This window comes from Vicugna pacos, chromosome 2 (genome assembly GCF_048564905.1).
Source record: "Vicugna pacos chromosome 2, VicPac4, whole genome shotgun sequence".
NCBI lineage: Eukaryota > Metazoa > Chordata > Mammalia > Artiodactyla > Camelidae > Vicugna > Vicugna pacos.
Window position 1 is genome coordinate 97,802,989 of NC_132988.1, and position 15,702 is coordinate 97,818,690.

Below are 15,702 nucleotides of genomic sequence, written 5' to 3' on the forward strand. Positions count from 1 at the left end.
CAGAGAACTCACGCCGCCAAGACAAACAAGGAGCTGAAATTTGGCATGGAGCAGAGGCAGGGCTGTTCCGTGGTCTTCCCTGAGCCCGCCATCGGAACACCGACCCGAGATGGAGCAGGCAGCTGCACAGAGCAGCAGAGTGACCTGCGCCAGGAAAGGGCAGGTGGCAACCCTCTTTCCTGGCAGGAACGCGGCACCTGACCACGGTGCTGGGAGGGGGCGCAATCCACCCTCCTGCCTCCCTGAGCACAGCATTTGACTGCGGCATCGGGAGGGGGAGTGACCCGCCTGCCCACCAGATAAGAGCTCAGCACCTGAACCAGGTGTTGGGAGGGGGTGCGATCTGCTAGCCGACAGCCACTGGGAGCAGCACAGAAGAGGGTGCCAAGACAGGGCCTCTGGAAACAGCAAGCTGAGTTCGTGAAACAGGGCGAAGACAAAAAGACCTCTTGATAAAATCATTAAGAGCACAGCGTCTCCAGGAGAACTAGATAACTCATACTCCTTAAGCCGCAGTGCCAGAGAGATATGAGCAAGATGAAGAAGCAGAGGAACCACTCCCAATTAAAAGATCAAAAGAAATCCCCTGAAAGCACAATCAAGGAAATAGACATTGACGGCCTACTAGATCAAGATTTCAAAAAAGGAGTGATCAAAGTATTGAAGGAACTAAAAGAAATAGTGTTTAGAGATAAAAAATATGTCAAAAATGAAATAGAAGCTATAAAGAAGAACCAAGTAGAATTAGTAAACTCATTTGCTGAGATGAGAGCGGACCTAAAGGCTGTGCAAAGCAGGCTAGATAATTCAGAGGAACGAATAAGTGACCTAGAAGACAGGACAACAGAAAGCACCCAATCAGAACAGTTGAGAGAAAAACAAATAAAAAACAATGAAAACAATATAAGGGACCTATGGGATAATATAAAATGTGCCAATAAATGCATAACAGGGCTTCCAGAAGGGGAAGAAAGAATAAAGGGAATTGAAAAGGTATTTGAAGAAATCATGACTGAAAACTTCCCAAACCTCAAGGAATCAGATATCCAAGTACAGGAGGTTCAGAGGGTCCCAAACAGGAAGAACCCAAACAGATCCACACCAAGACATAATCAAGATGGCCACAGTCAAGGGTAAAGAAATGATCCTCAAGGCAGCAAGAGAAAAACAAAGAGTGAGTTACAAGGAAACCTCCATAAGGCTCTCAGCTGATTTCTCTACACGAACACTACATACCAAAAGGGAGTGGCAAGATATATTCAAAGTCCTGAATGAAAAAAAAGATCCAGCCTAGGATACTCTATCCAGCAAGGCTATCCTTTAGGATAGAAGGAGAGAGAAAGAATTTCACAGACAAGCAAAAACTAAAAGAGTTTAGCAACATTAAACCCATGCTGAAAGAAATACTGAAAGGTCTACTCTAAATAGAAAAGCATCAGGATGCTACAGAAATTAGAAATTCATAACTGGAAAGGTGATAAATCATGAATTATAAATAAAATAAACACGAAATTGTAAAAGAAGACATCTAAATCATTAAGATTGGGAGAGGGAAGCAAGAAAATATAGAGTATCTTTTTCTTTCTTTTTTAAATTTTTTGTTTTCGGTAGGATGGGTTTGAGATATAGTAATGGGCTAACAGACTTACAGAAAAGGGTAACCACAAGACAAAAACTTACAAGGGAGTCACAAAAACTAAATAAAATCCATGATAATACAAAGGAAAATTACCAAACCACAAAAGGAAGAAGAAAGGAACAAAGAGGAAATACCAAATCAACTGCAAAAATAAGTTCAAAATGGTAATAAACACACATCTATCATTAATTACTGTAAATGTTAATGGACTAAATACTCCAGTCAAAAGACATAGAGTGGCAGACTGGATAATAAAGCAAGAACCTTCAATATGCTGCATACAAGAGACCCACTTTAGGGAGAAGGACATATACAGATTGAGAGTGAAAGGATGGAAAAGGATATTCCATGCAAATGGAAAAGCCAAAAAAGCAGGTGTTGCCATTGTGGAAAACAGTATGGAGATTCCTCAAAAGACTAGGAATAGACTTACCATGTGACCCAGGAATCCCACTCATGGGCATAAATCCAGAAGGAACCCTACTTCAAAATGACACCTGCACCCCAATGTTCATAGCAGCACTATTTACAATAGCCAGGACATGGAAGTGGCCTGGATGACCATCAACAGATGACTGAGTAAAGAAGCTGTGGTATATTTATACGATAGAGTACTATTCAGCCATAAAAACCGACAACATAACGCCATTTGCAGGAACATGGATGTTCCTGGAGAATGTCATTCTAAGTGACGTAAGCCAGAAAGAGAAAGAAAAATACCGTATGAGATCATATGAAGAATTTAAAAACAAAACAAAACAAAACAAACAAAACATAAGTACAAAACAGAAACAGACTCATAGACACAGAATACAAACTTGTGGTTGTTGAGCAGTGGGGGGGGGAAGGAACAGACTGGGATTTTAAAATGCAGAAGAGATAAACAAGATTATACTGTATAGCATAGGGAAATATAAACAAGATCTTGTGGTAGCTCATAGCAAAAAAAAAATGTGACAATGAATATATATATGCTCATATATAACTGAAAAATTGTGCTCTACACTAGAATTTGACACAACATTGTAAAATGACTATTACTCAGTAAAAAAAAAAAAGAATAAAAACCAAAAAGACAGCACAATTATAAATTCCATACATGGATATGAATATAAATAATCCATACAACTGACTTCCAAAGACATTCAGAACTCCTGGCATAAAAACTATTAATTAGACTCATGACAGGGTAAATTCCCAAGGACCTGGGTCACATACTGCCATTTGGCAATGGGTGTCTCAAGGTTGATTTTCTGTTTGGTTCTTCAAACCTAAAGTTCTTTTCTTTATTTATTTGCCTTTTGATAGTCATGTTTATTGTTTTCTACAATAATGACTCCTCTTGATGGCACTCACATGTTTCAAGGACAATAATAAACTGATCTTGCCAACTATGTGAATTTTTACTTTAGTAAATGAAATTGTTCTACTCTTTTTAACAGCACTAAGATTAGCAGTTCCATTCATTTACAGGATTTCAGTTATAAACTATATGCTTCTCAGACTTCTTGAGGACCAATATGATGTCCTCTTCACTATAACTTCAGTAACTAGCATCGTTTCTGGAGGAATGTGTTATTGTCTATGTGTACAAATTGACTATATATATATGTACTGATACCTTACAAAGAACCTACTATGTGTCAAATCTTGAATTCATAATTTTGTTTTAAGTTCTGATCCACCCAAGGACACTATCAGCTAGTGTTTTTACTTCTATTTTTAAAGAATTTTAAATAATAGGCAATCTGAGATATTATTTGCTTAAGAACAAATAGCAAGTGGATAGCAGAGTTAGGCTTTAAACCCAAATTTTATAGTGATTAACAAGTTCTTAAATAACACACTATATGCTAACAATTTCAAGAAATCAATAAGTTAATAAAAGTCAACCTGCAAACTATTCTGAAGATGTCATCAAATTTACTTTTTCTATCAAAGCTGACTAATGTCTCTTTAAATCATGAGGTTAATGCTATGCTGTTTTTCACCACAGCAACCAGGTAAATACTATTCTTCCTGTTCTATTATTTAAAAGAACACAAAACAGTTATGAATGTATGAACAGAACTTAATAAGCATCAATGGAAATAAAAAAATCTAAACTTCATGTTCCTCTTGTTTTCTCAATTATAAGTCAACAATTAAATGATGTTATATTTAATATAAAGTCATTATTTTCTTTTAAATTTGTTTTATGCATTTATATAGATTATTTAACAGTGAAGCATTATAGACCCAAATTAGCTACTTGCAAAGAAATAATTTTAAGTTTAACCAATTTAACAGAACATAGTTATTTCCTGGAAACTTCCAGAAATTTTACATTGAAAGTAAAGTAAAAATTTTCCACAGCTGAATATTTCAATTCAGTATAAATGAATACAGATGTGCCAAAGACAAAGAAGTGCAGTAAACACTGTCCACATGTGCTTGTCCCCATCATGCTACTTAAAGAGGCTGGTCTGTGCCTGTCTAGTTATTATTTGCCCCTAAGGAGATGGGAAGCTTGAGCCAGACTTTAAATCAAATCTGGCAGTAAATACACTACACTGGTGAGTTTCACTGGCTTTTTGCTGGTGGGGAGGGGAGGGATGGGGGTGGCATAACATGACTTTCTTGATGAAGAGTATTGAATGATTTCTATTTGTAGCACAAATTTCTTATCTCCTGGTAAACCAGTAACAAACTGTTCATAGACAAGCACCAGTGTGTGTGCCACACATTGAGTAGCACTGGCTTAAATTATTAAATATTGGCATAAAATTCTCACCAAGAATCATGTACTGCATGCCCATATCACATTTGGGATATGTTTGCTCTCTCCAACTCTCAAATGTAGGAAAGAGGGAACTGGTGTACGGTGCAAAGTCCTGAAGCTGTCTTCAGTGTGAAAGAAGAGCAGGACTTTTACTAGAAGACTGACAAACTTTAAATGTTAATTTCTGTATATATTGTTCTGTTTTTTAACATTGAATGTCTGAAGTATATCTGTCTTAGTCTATAGACTGCTATAACAAAATACCACAGATTGGGTTGCTTATAAACAACAAATTTATTTCTCACAGTCCTGGAGGCTGTGAAGTCCAAGATCAAGGCATCAGCATGGTTCATAGCCAGGACTTCTTTACTATATTCTCACAGGGTGGAAAGAGCAAGGGCTTTCTGTGGGGTCTTTTTTATAAGGTGCTAATTCCATTCATTAACACTCTACCCTCATCATTTAAGCACCTCATAATACCATCAACTTTGGGAGTTAAGATTTCAACATATGACTTTTACGGGGACACAAACATTCAGACCATAGCAGTATCATTACTCAACCAGCATTATCATTTTAATAAAGTTTATAAATAAATACAAACTAAAAGTAAAATCACAATGAGGACATAAGAGCTGTAGATTTTACTTTCAGTTAATCATGTTTAGTGGAAACGGTAATCACATGACCTGTTTATCATTACATAAAACCACTAATTACCTGTGGTAATAATAGAATGGCAGACACGTGGCACTTCAGACAAAGGTTTTCAAATTTAGCGTACATAAAAAACACTGGGGGAGCCTCTTAACAAGCCAGTTCTTCATGTTTCATCCTCAGAAAGGCTGATAAATTAGTTCTGGAAGAACACAAGAACATAACCTGCATTTTTCAAAGAAGTCGCCAATGTATTTCCATGCAGGTAGGTGGAAGTCCACGTTTTAGAAAAAACCTGGTCTTGCATGAATTCAATGAGGTGAATCAAATCAACTCTACTGAGTCTCTTTAAGGCCATAACTTACATTTTCATCAGAATTTTACATATGTGTGAATTTTAAATGAACAGGCACTTGGAAAACTTGGACATCTTTACAGAGTTAGTTTGATTGGAATCATAGAGTATGAACAACCAGTATTTTGTATTCCCCAGGACTAGTTACATACACATACACACACACACACACACACCCTTACAGTTCTTTACCTTGTTTCTACTAGCAGCTAAATTCTGCCAAATGTTTGAATAACGGACTAGATGTTAGTATTGCAAAAACATAATGAACATAATACTTGCATATGTCAGTGTATGCAAACTTCCAATCTCACAAACATGCACCCTGAGCTGTCAGACCAAAATATTTCTCCTTCTTGCCTCCTCAGAGAGCTGTTTCCCAAGCAATGCATTCAACAGAACCCCTCTCCCCACCCACCTTCACTTTCCACCTAGCAATCATGTTTACACTTCTTCCATAATCTGAGATTATCTCATTTATATAGTTTCCTTGTTTAATGTCTGATTCTTCCCACTAGAATGTTTGCTTCCTAAAGTCGAAGAGCACATGTTTCTTATGTACTGCTATAATCCTGATCTGCACTTGGTTTCAATATTACACATGGTCTATAGGTATGCATTGTATGTGGTATTAATGAGGGAATAAATGAACATTCCAGGATGATGTGGCTAGATATCCCACTTAAATATGTTTTCAGGAACTTTAAGGATGGATCAAATAATGATGAAAGCAGATTATTATTTGGGTAAATATAAGAAGTATTTTTTGATGCTTATTTTTATCATTTGCTTAAGTCAAAATGATGAAAGATGAGAAAATACTGTCCATGATACTGCTGGAATTTTATAATAATCTCACATATCAATTAATCTGAGAGGTCCTAAAAAATCTTTTCTTAGGTTAATTAAACCAGCTCTCCAAATTATTTCTGATGGTTTAATTTTTTGTTTTCCTTTTAATATCCTAAAGATGTCAGTGGCCAAGCGTATATTTAAGGAGCTGCTACCTCAAGCATCTTTTCCCTCTATTCTGTGTTATGTCTGTTATTATGATGGTGATGGATAAGTAAAAAAAGATTTATTATTTCAAATTGTGTTTTACAATTAGCTTTCCTGAATCACCTTTGTGACAGAAAATTGGTACATGGAGAGCAGACACTGGTCTGTAGAGGAGATTTTCCTATATCTCTGGGTTTAACTGCTTGACTACTATAGAATGTGGGTGAAAGGGATTGCTTTTATGTCCTATAAGCTAAAAAGAGCATGTATCCATATTTGGAAATTTACTTTTATAAAAATAAGACTGCATTACTTTCCTTCAGTTTTGATTATTTTAACAATCATCTCCTATAATTTGAAACTTCAAAACATGACATCTTGGCATTGATATACTTATGAAACTACTTCTTTGTCTTTAAGAATCACACTTATAAGAGTGAGTTAATAAGAAGTGGCTCGGTATTTCAGTAAGTATTGCAGCTGTTATTTTGTGGAAAGACCACATTGGTTTATGTTAAACAATTTCTCTTTACACTAGGACGTGACAGCAATTAACTAGCTAAAATGTTGTGTTTTATATTATTGTAATTGAAAGAGAATTTGTGATAATAGCTCCTTTTTCCTTTCAGTGCTGGTACCTAATTGGAGGGAAAAAAACCTGTTCTTTAGTGTTTCGCTATATAATATAATACATTTGTCATTTCTTATTAGCTCTTCAGATTTCTATTATTTACAAACCTTTTGAGACACAATAAAAAAGTTTCCACACAAATCTCATTATTTCTAATTAATCCCATAACAAGACTTCAAGATGGCTGTACTATGAAGCTCTTTTCCAAGACAATAGTGTCTTACTCTCCATTTCATTGTATAAATTGTACTTCTGAGGTATCAGGACAATTTGTATAAAATACATCTCTGTTGCAACCAGGCTACCAAACACAGTGTTTGATAAATTATTCACATCTGTGAGATTATAACTTTTTTGCTTTGAATTATAAATAAGATATTCAGATTAACAGTTTGGAAATAATGCCTCTCAGCTAAACAAATACAACACACACACAATTTCATTTTCTATCATAAACTGATACCGTTTGAGATTGGTACCATATGATATTAAATTTATATTGTGGCACTATAGATTCTTCCAAAAATATAACCTACATTATTAGAATAAAAGAAATAAATCTCCTTTTCATGAATTAGAATTTAGTTTTAAGAGAAGCACGGATTATTTGTAACTATATCCTCTATCAGCGATGTCATTGATAATGTTTTTATTTTATCTTATTGTCTGGATTCTTTGAGATCTGCTAAAAATTTAGTAATTTAAAATCAAGTAATCATTGGGACAGAATACTTAGAAAAATCTGCTGCATGTACAATGAGATATCACTATTATTTAACATCAAAGTCCTTATATAAGATAGTACTTACAAGGAGTAGAAATCACATTTAAATATTTTAAAGGCTTAGTCAAGACAACATATATCACAAAGAACAAAACAAATGTGCAAGAGTTTGACTCATTTTTTTTCTTAAAGAAACCAAAGTAACTAACATTTACATATGTAGGCCATAGTAACCAGATTAGTAACAACATTTGGGGTGTATAAAAAAGAAAACTGTCATAAAACTCTGACTGCTTTGACAGTGTCAAAGTGGGGACACCATCACCAGTTTATAGGATGGTTGTGGCGATTAAATAAAAGCACTTTATATTCCTGACTTTGTTTCTTCATTATAGGAATTTATTATAGGAATAAGGAAGGCATTTTGGGTTCACAGAATATTAGTAATTCATTTTTCCTCTCACACTAAATCAGAAAATAGTTAATAGGATTCTATTATAAACTAGTGAAAATATTCTTGTTTTGTACGGTTAATATTTTAATCCTTTCAAACTTTCCCATGTAGCCCTAATTTCTGAAATCTTTGCCAATCTGTATTCTTTCTATAAAACCTCTCTCACTGACAGTGCCTTTCTTAAGAAACAGTAAGATCTAGAATCAATATTGCCCATTACAGAGTACACCCTACTCTGAAAAATTAATACTGGGTTAAAATAAAAGGAAATTGTGGCCTTATTTAACTTTTCTTTATGTAAATATGTAATATGTGATGTTTCTCATCCCTGGGCTCTGTGAGCTGCTCTAGCAAATTAATCAAACCCAAGGAGGAGGTTGTAGGAAACCTCAATTTATAGAAGCTGTAGGTAACCTGGGAGCCTACTACTAGTGATTGGCATCTGAAGTGAGGTGGGAGCAGTTTTGTGGGAATATGCCCTTAATCTGTGCAATCTGACATTGTCTCTAGATAGTTTCAGAATTGAGTTAAGTGTGACACACAACTGGCATTGCAGAGACTTAACTTATTGTGGGGTAAAAACCCTCCACTCATTTGGTGACCTGAAGTGTCAGAAATGAAGTATTCTGAGTGAGCGTGGCAGTAGCGTGAGAGTACTAGAAATACACAAAAAAGAAAGACGTAGGAAAGAAGAACTGGCTTTTTCCCACTTAGGAAAATTGAGATTTCCTAACAGCCTGCATGGCTCAGTTTTAGAAAGAATCCTGCTTTATTGGTTTAGAGAGAATTCCCTACCCATGATATCTGATCACTCTCAAAAGCTAACAAATTCCTCATCCTCCAGGTGATATCTGACCACCCTAGTGTGCCTTCAGCTAGAAATCCTGTTAGGTCAGTTTAGCAAGAATTTCCTTTAATGTCTCCTCCATAATTTTCCATCCACTGACCCCTCTCCTCAAAACTTTCCCTTGGCTATAACTCCTTGCTGTTCTTACTGTATTTAGGACTGAGCTCAGTTCTTTACTGAGGTCTCTTTTCCCTTATTGCAATAGTTCCTAAATAAAATCTGTCTTTACTGCTTAACTACTGCCTGGTTCTGGTTTTCTTTAACCATAAACAGATAAAAAACAAGACTTGATTAACTGAAGTAGAAAAAAAAGTACTTAGCTTTAGTTAACTTTAGTGACCTAGGTAAGAGAATTGATGATAGTCACTAGATGATAATCTAGTGATCTAGAACATGGTATGATTTTAATTCTCAAAATGATTTTTGATTGAGTTTGCTTATATCATTCTCTGAAAAGGCATGTGTATATTTTCTTAGCCTCACAAACACTATGATGATAAAATATGGAATTCTACATCTGTCTCATAATAAATCTCACCCTGTTGGGAACCTTAAATGATATTACAATCATAATAATGAAAAGCATGACAGATCTTGCTGATATGTAATATTGTTATCATCTCTAGGTCATTTGTTAACTGCTCTAAGGTGCTCACAATTATGCTATACCAGACAGTTTTAGGATGAAAATTAAATGGATGTTTTCTTTGCATTGAAATAGAATATATACACATACACACATACACACACATACACACACATATATACACACATACAATTTTTATCTCATTGCTAAAAAGTGAAAGTAGTCATACATACATACTAACAATGTAAACTCCGTTAAAACTAAATTATGACTTGGTATTTAATTTCTCATAGCTCCCTGCATTTCCTCTTCTTAATGTTCATCACAGTTTGGAAATATACATGAATAAGTTTCTTTGTTTGTTCTCTCAATGTGCTCTATTCCCTGCCACACAGAGGTGTAAACCTGGAAAGGGCAAAAGCACTGCCATTCATTCTTGTTTACAGCTAGCAGATGTCTAACATCTGGCATTATGACTAGCACAAGGTAGGCATTCAATCAATATTTGTTGAATGGGTAACTGAATAAATCTATTTGATCTTAAAGTCCTTAACGGTGAGGACCTTGTTTAATGTGTTCAGTAAGGTATGGCCAGTAACTGCACTGTACTTGGAACAAAGCTGAATAAAAAAAGAGAAAGAGAGAAAAGAACAAAAGAAGAAAGGGACGAGAAGAAAGAAAAGCAAAGAGGAAGAAAAAAAACATGAATAAAACTGAGTATAATCTTAAAATCTGTATATTTTCCTCAGCTTTCACAGGGGATTATATACAAATCATCTCTAAAATATACATATTATCCATATTTTGCTAATAAATAGAATATAAAGTACTAAAATTTATCTCTACTTGATAAAATAAAAGTGAGGTAAACTATAAAGTTATGTTTGTAGTTGCCAAATATTTACTTTAACAGATAAACCTATGTGTAAGAAAAATGAGACTGAAAGTAGACGATATTCCTAGAGGCACTATTCTAGTAAGTAGTCAGCAATTCTATTTAAGAAAGATTAATTAAGCACATACTACGTACCAGGTACCATTCTAGAAATCACAGTGAACAGAGCAAACAAAAATCCCAGTCACCCTTGAGATGACAGTTCTGCTGGGGAATTAAACATATCATCAAATACTACAAATGCTTAATAAGCATTCAATGAAAAAAGTAAACAAACACCTACACCTCCTGCTGCTCAAAGGTAATCAATATTAAGAGCTATATGTAGATACATACATTCTTTTTTATACTTAAAGAAACTGCAAATCATATGCAAACATGTTATCAAAGAGGAGCAAAATACACTACCCCAAACATGCCTCTTAGGCACACTGATTATTTTAGGCTGATCATTTTTAAGAAATAGTAGATGTGGGAGAAGTTCTAAAAACCTTTTGAAGCTATCTTTTTTTCAGAGACATTTATAATGATAAAAAGAAATCTCCATTTATAGGTTGCCTCCCTCTCTGTACCAGAAAGAGAATGATGATTTTAAGTCTCCAGAAACTGTTACCAAAGAAGGCAATGACTTGAGTCTGCATAATAACTATCCTTGCTTACTGCACTCTGCTTGATCATCTCCCATAAATGGCCCCTCCTGCCCCAACATCCTTTGTCTCTAGCTGGAGATATTATTTAAAGGGGTGGTTTGGGCCCTTTTAGGAAGTTACTCAGCTTTCGTGGGTATCTCCCATGTATACAGGAGGTATACCTGTTATTAAACTTTTGCTATTCTCCTGTTAATTCAACTTTTTACTACAGGGGTTATCTCAGCCAAGAATCTAAAACAGTAGAAAAGTTATTTTCCTCCCCTACATTATAAACTTGTTTTTAAATGAATATTATAATCCTCATTGAGAATGTAGTTATGTCACTTGACCTTCCACCTAATACTTAAGGCTTGCATTTTAAAATTAAGGTGTATTGACTTACAATAAATGTCATCCCTTTTAAGGTAGCATTTTACAAGTCTTGAAAAATGCACATGGGCGGTAATCAAGGCAAAATGGCTTTGTCGCCCCCAAAACATCCTTTTATTCTGTTAAGAGCCAACTCTTCCCCCACGCAAAACCTCTGGCAATCATTGATCTGTCTTTATCTCTATCATGAACAAAGATGAACAAAGAATGTCACTCATCACCCAGTTCTACAAGGGTTTAAGCCACAACCCACTACAGTGGCCCACCAGCAGTGCACTATGAGAGGAATTTAGGATAAAATAAAACAAAACAAAAACAAGATGAGGCACTCTGTGCCTCAGATCTTCCTATACACATAAAAGCAATAAAATCATCAACTAGAGATATTTGTTCTTTGTAATTAGCAGTAAGCTTTTACCAAGATGTATGCTTGAATATGTGTATTTCCTAGCAAAAAAAAATCATACATAAACTGGTCCCTTCTCTACCTCTTTGTAGCAGTTCCTCAGAGCTGTCTCCTGGACTGTCTTACTGGTCCCCAGTAAGACACTGAATAAAATTTAAACTCACAACTTTTATGCTGCGTGTTTTTCTTTAAGTCAACACTGTATTTGTTTTTGCAAGAATGTCATACACATTAACTTATCCATGTTGAATTATGCATGTGCGTGTTTAATACATGTTCGTTACTATTGCCATGTCACTGGATTTAAGATGATGTTTTAATGATTATAAAACTGTTTTTTTTTCAGTTTAACACTAAAAAAAGAAAATTTTAAAACTAAATTTTAATACAGTGTTTTCTCATCAGTTATAAGACGCATATCTATAGTGCTAAAATTAAAAAAAAACATGGCTCTGAATCACTGAAATACTATATTATTATTGTTTATTCCCACAGCAATACAATCATTTATACATATACTCCACATTACCATCACTTACAATTTCACATAAGGGTCTTCCCTTAAGGCCAAAAGATACGGATCTGACTCACTCTTTTAACTGATGAACATAACCTGAAGTATGAATAATTGCCCATATATTCTTGTTCCCTAATGCTTTTATTTCTATATAAATGAATGCCAAAGAAGAGATTATTCACAAGGTTTTGTGTATTTTCAATTCCTGTAGAAATTCCTAGCTTATTTTCCAAAATACTTTAGCAATTCACACACCCAGCTACAATGTAGAAAACCTGTTTCCCTAAATTCTCATTGGATGTAGTTTCTTTTTAAAATTGCTATGAAAGACATCATATAATTTCTTCTTAAATATTTTTCTGTCAGTAAATTGTAGTTTGATATTGCTTCTAAGAAGAGGACTTAAAAGTAAGTAGATAAAGTAAATGAGTGTTTTTTGATATTGTTCATAGCAGCTATGGAAGTAAGAAAAAAAAGACAGAAAATATTGACCCCAATATTAAAGAAGAAAAAAACCTGTACCTCAATGAAAATATCTGAGATAGTAACTCAAATTTCTTTATTAGTGGGGTGAGGAGGGAACTATATGTATACAGGAAATCTAAAGTCCATATAACTGGAAAATTTTAAGATTCTAAAATATTATAAATACTTACAAACATAAGAATTATTTTACTTTTAATGATCTAGCTTTTCATTTCAATTTCAGCTACATACTAAATAAACCAGAATTACAAAATGTATTTTGAAGTTTAGTTTGTGCAAGCTTGCATTTAAAAATGCACACAAAAAAATTTCCTGAAAAGTTTATTTTTTCACATCTGCCCATCTGTCCTCATTTAATTTTATTTATATTTTGAGAATTACAAATTACAACTGTATTGCCATGAAGGCAATACTTTAATCCATCTGCATGAAACAGATGACTTTTTATATTGAATAGTCAACATCTACTTTAGTGTAGCACACTAGCAAAATATTATCTGAATACTTGGTATTTGTGAGATCACTTTTGTATCCAATAACATTTACTAAGCATTTTGGGGGGAAATAATACTTTTATATTTACTTCTCACTATTTCTTATTGATGTATTTAAATTATCATTGTGCTTTATTAAAATGATATTATTAAGAACTACCATTTCTCCATGACTGTATTTGGAGACTTTTTGACAACAGAATTAAAATGTGCCCAAACGTGTCAAGTGAATATTGCCTAAGGATATCAACAAGAGCTGGCTATCATGGTTGATAGGAACTGCAAATTAAAGGAAACAAGAGTGTAAAGGCAGAGGAATCAACAAAATCCCACGGGTAACAACTGTAACAATGGGGTAAAGAGTCAAAATTCTGTGGATCTGGCAATCTCAAAATTCATTTTAAAGGTAAAAGACAGGTGAAATCAGACTCAATGTTTGGACACCTGCAAAGTTAATACTGATAAAAAATAGTATAGTACAATTTGGTATTCTTTTCATTGCTCTATTCCTTGATTTTAGAATTCTTCTCATAAAAAGAGAAACTCCATAAGTATTTGTGAAATTAACCAATAAACAAATTCAGGTTTGCATTTTATGTATATGGCAATATAGGGTATCATGAATGGCAGCAAACTACATAAACTTCTTGCCCCTTGCCCTTTTTAGGTAATATTTTGTAAGTTTTATGTATCAGTACATATCGGTTTTCTTTTCCTTTATAACGACAGAATAATTTATCATTTTATAAATGTCCTATAATCTACAGGAGTTTGAACATGTTTGTTTCTATTTTTATACTCTTCAAAACCTCAGTGAATATCCTTGTAAATGCAACATTTCATAAATTAGAAAATAATATATTTATTTATGTGTGTATATTGTGCATTTCTACAAGTATATATAAATATATATGTAAAACATATGGTATATAAATATAGCATACATTTATAATATATATGTACACATACATTTATAAGTATGACATTTGTATATAGAATTACTGAGTAAAGTTACTGGGTCAAAGGCTATATGTATTTTAATGTTCAATGTATTGTTAAATTCCTTCCCCATAGATTGGTCAATAAATATTTCTGTTATCCTTATATTGAGAAATGTCTGTTTTCTTCCATTTTTAGAACACTTCTTTCTTCGTCACCATCTATGTATCTAATGAATTAGTTCAGTGTTTGACCTTTGACAGGAATCCAGATAGTCCATCTATAGTAATCAGCAATTCAGAGAATGTGGGCATAAATCTAGGCAGATGTCCGGATGTGGTCACGGTATCATTTAAAATTTGTCTTCTTATTTATTCTATCCTATCAGTGAATAAGAAAGCAAAGACATCAACTGGGAGTAAGGACGAGGGAAATAGTGCTGGAGATCTGAAGACATTCAGGGTTACAAATAAATATTCTAGACAGAGAGAGCTTGATAAACCATGGAATTTTGTAGGATGAACAGAAATATTAAGAGCCTATTTAATGTTATTGGTCAATAATTTAACTGGAAACTATCCATGTTTATTTTCCTTTTTTTTCTCTACAGCTACATTTAGCTACTGCCAAAGAGAGCAGAACTGTTTTATCTGCCTTATCCAGTCCCCCTCCCCAAATGAATTCAATAAAATTAAAGAGGAGAACAAGATGCAAGATGAAAATGACAGACAACAGAATTTAAGAAATGAGCAGTGGGAGGGTATAACTCAGTGGTAGAGTGCCTGCCTAGAATGCATGAGGTCCTGGGTTCAATCCCCAGTACCTCCATTAAAAAAATAAATAAACCTAATTACCTCCCACCACAAAAAAATAAAATAAAAAAAAATAAAGAGATGAAGCAATGAAGCTAATGTGGGATTGAAAAATGGGTAGCATCAACAGATTGTAAGGTTCTGATGTCCTGATGGGATGTGAAACGTGTAGAAGTCAGGAGACTAGAAGGAATACTACAGAATAAAGTTTCTGGGAGCTTGAAACCATTCCTGATATTGAGACTGGGGAGGCCTTGCAGTTACTTGTATCCAGCACTATCTATATGACCAGACAAGTAAGTAGCCAAGTTTCATGTATCTCCACTACTGGAATTAATCACAACAGGATATAAGAATACATCTGTTTTGTTCATCATTATATATACAACAGTTCCTTAAAATCCTAGAACATGGTAAGGGTTCAATTTTAAAAAGATGTTCAGTGAATGAAAACAAAATGAAGTCATACACAATTACAGGC

At 34.2% G+C, this 15,702-nt stretch overlaps 1 non-coding gene across 1 annotated transcript; it reads left to right on the plus strand.

Moving 5' to 3' along the window:
* The first annotated feature begins 15,164 nt into the window (after positions 1-15,164).
* On the plus strand, positions 15,165-15,237 carry TRNAS-AGA (transfer RNA serine (anticodon AGA)). Its single transcript has one exon. It is a non-coding gene; the product is annotated as a tRNA-Ser (tRNA).
* Positions 15,238-15,702: the final 465 nt, after the last annotated feature.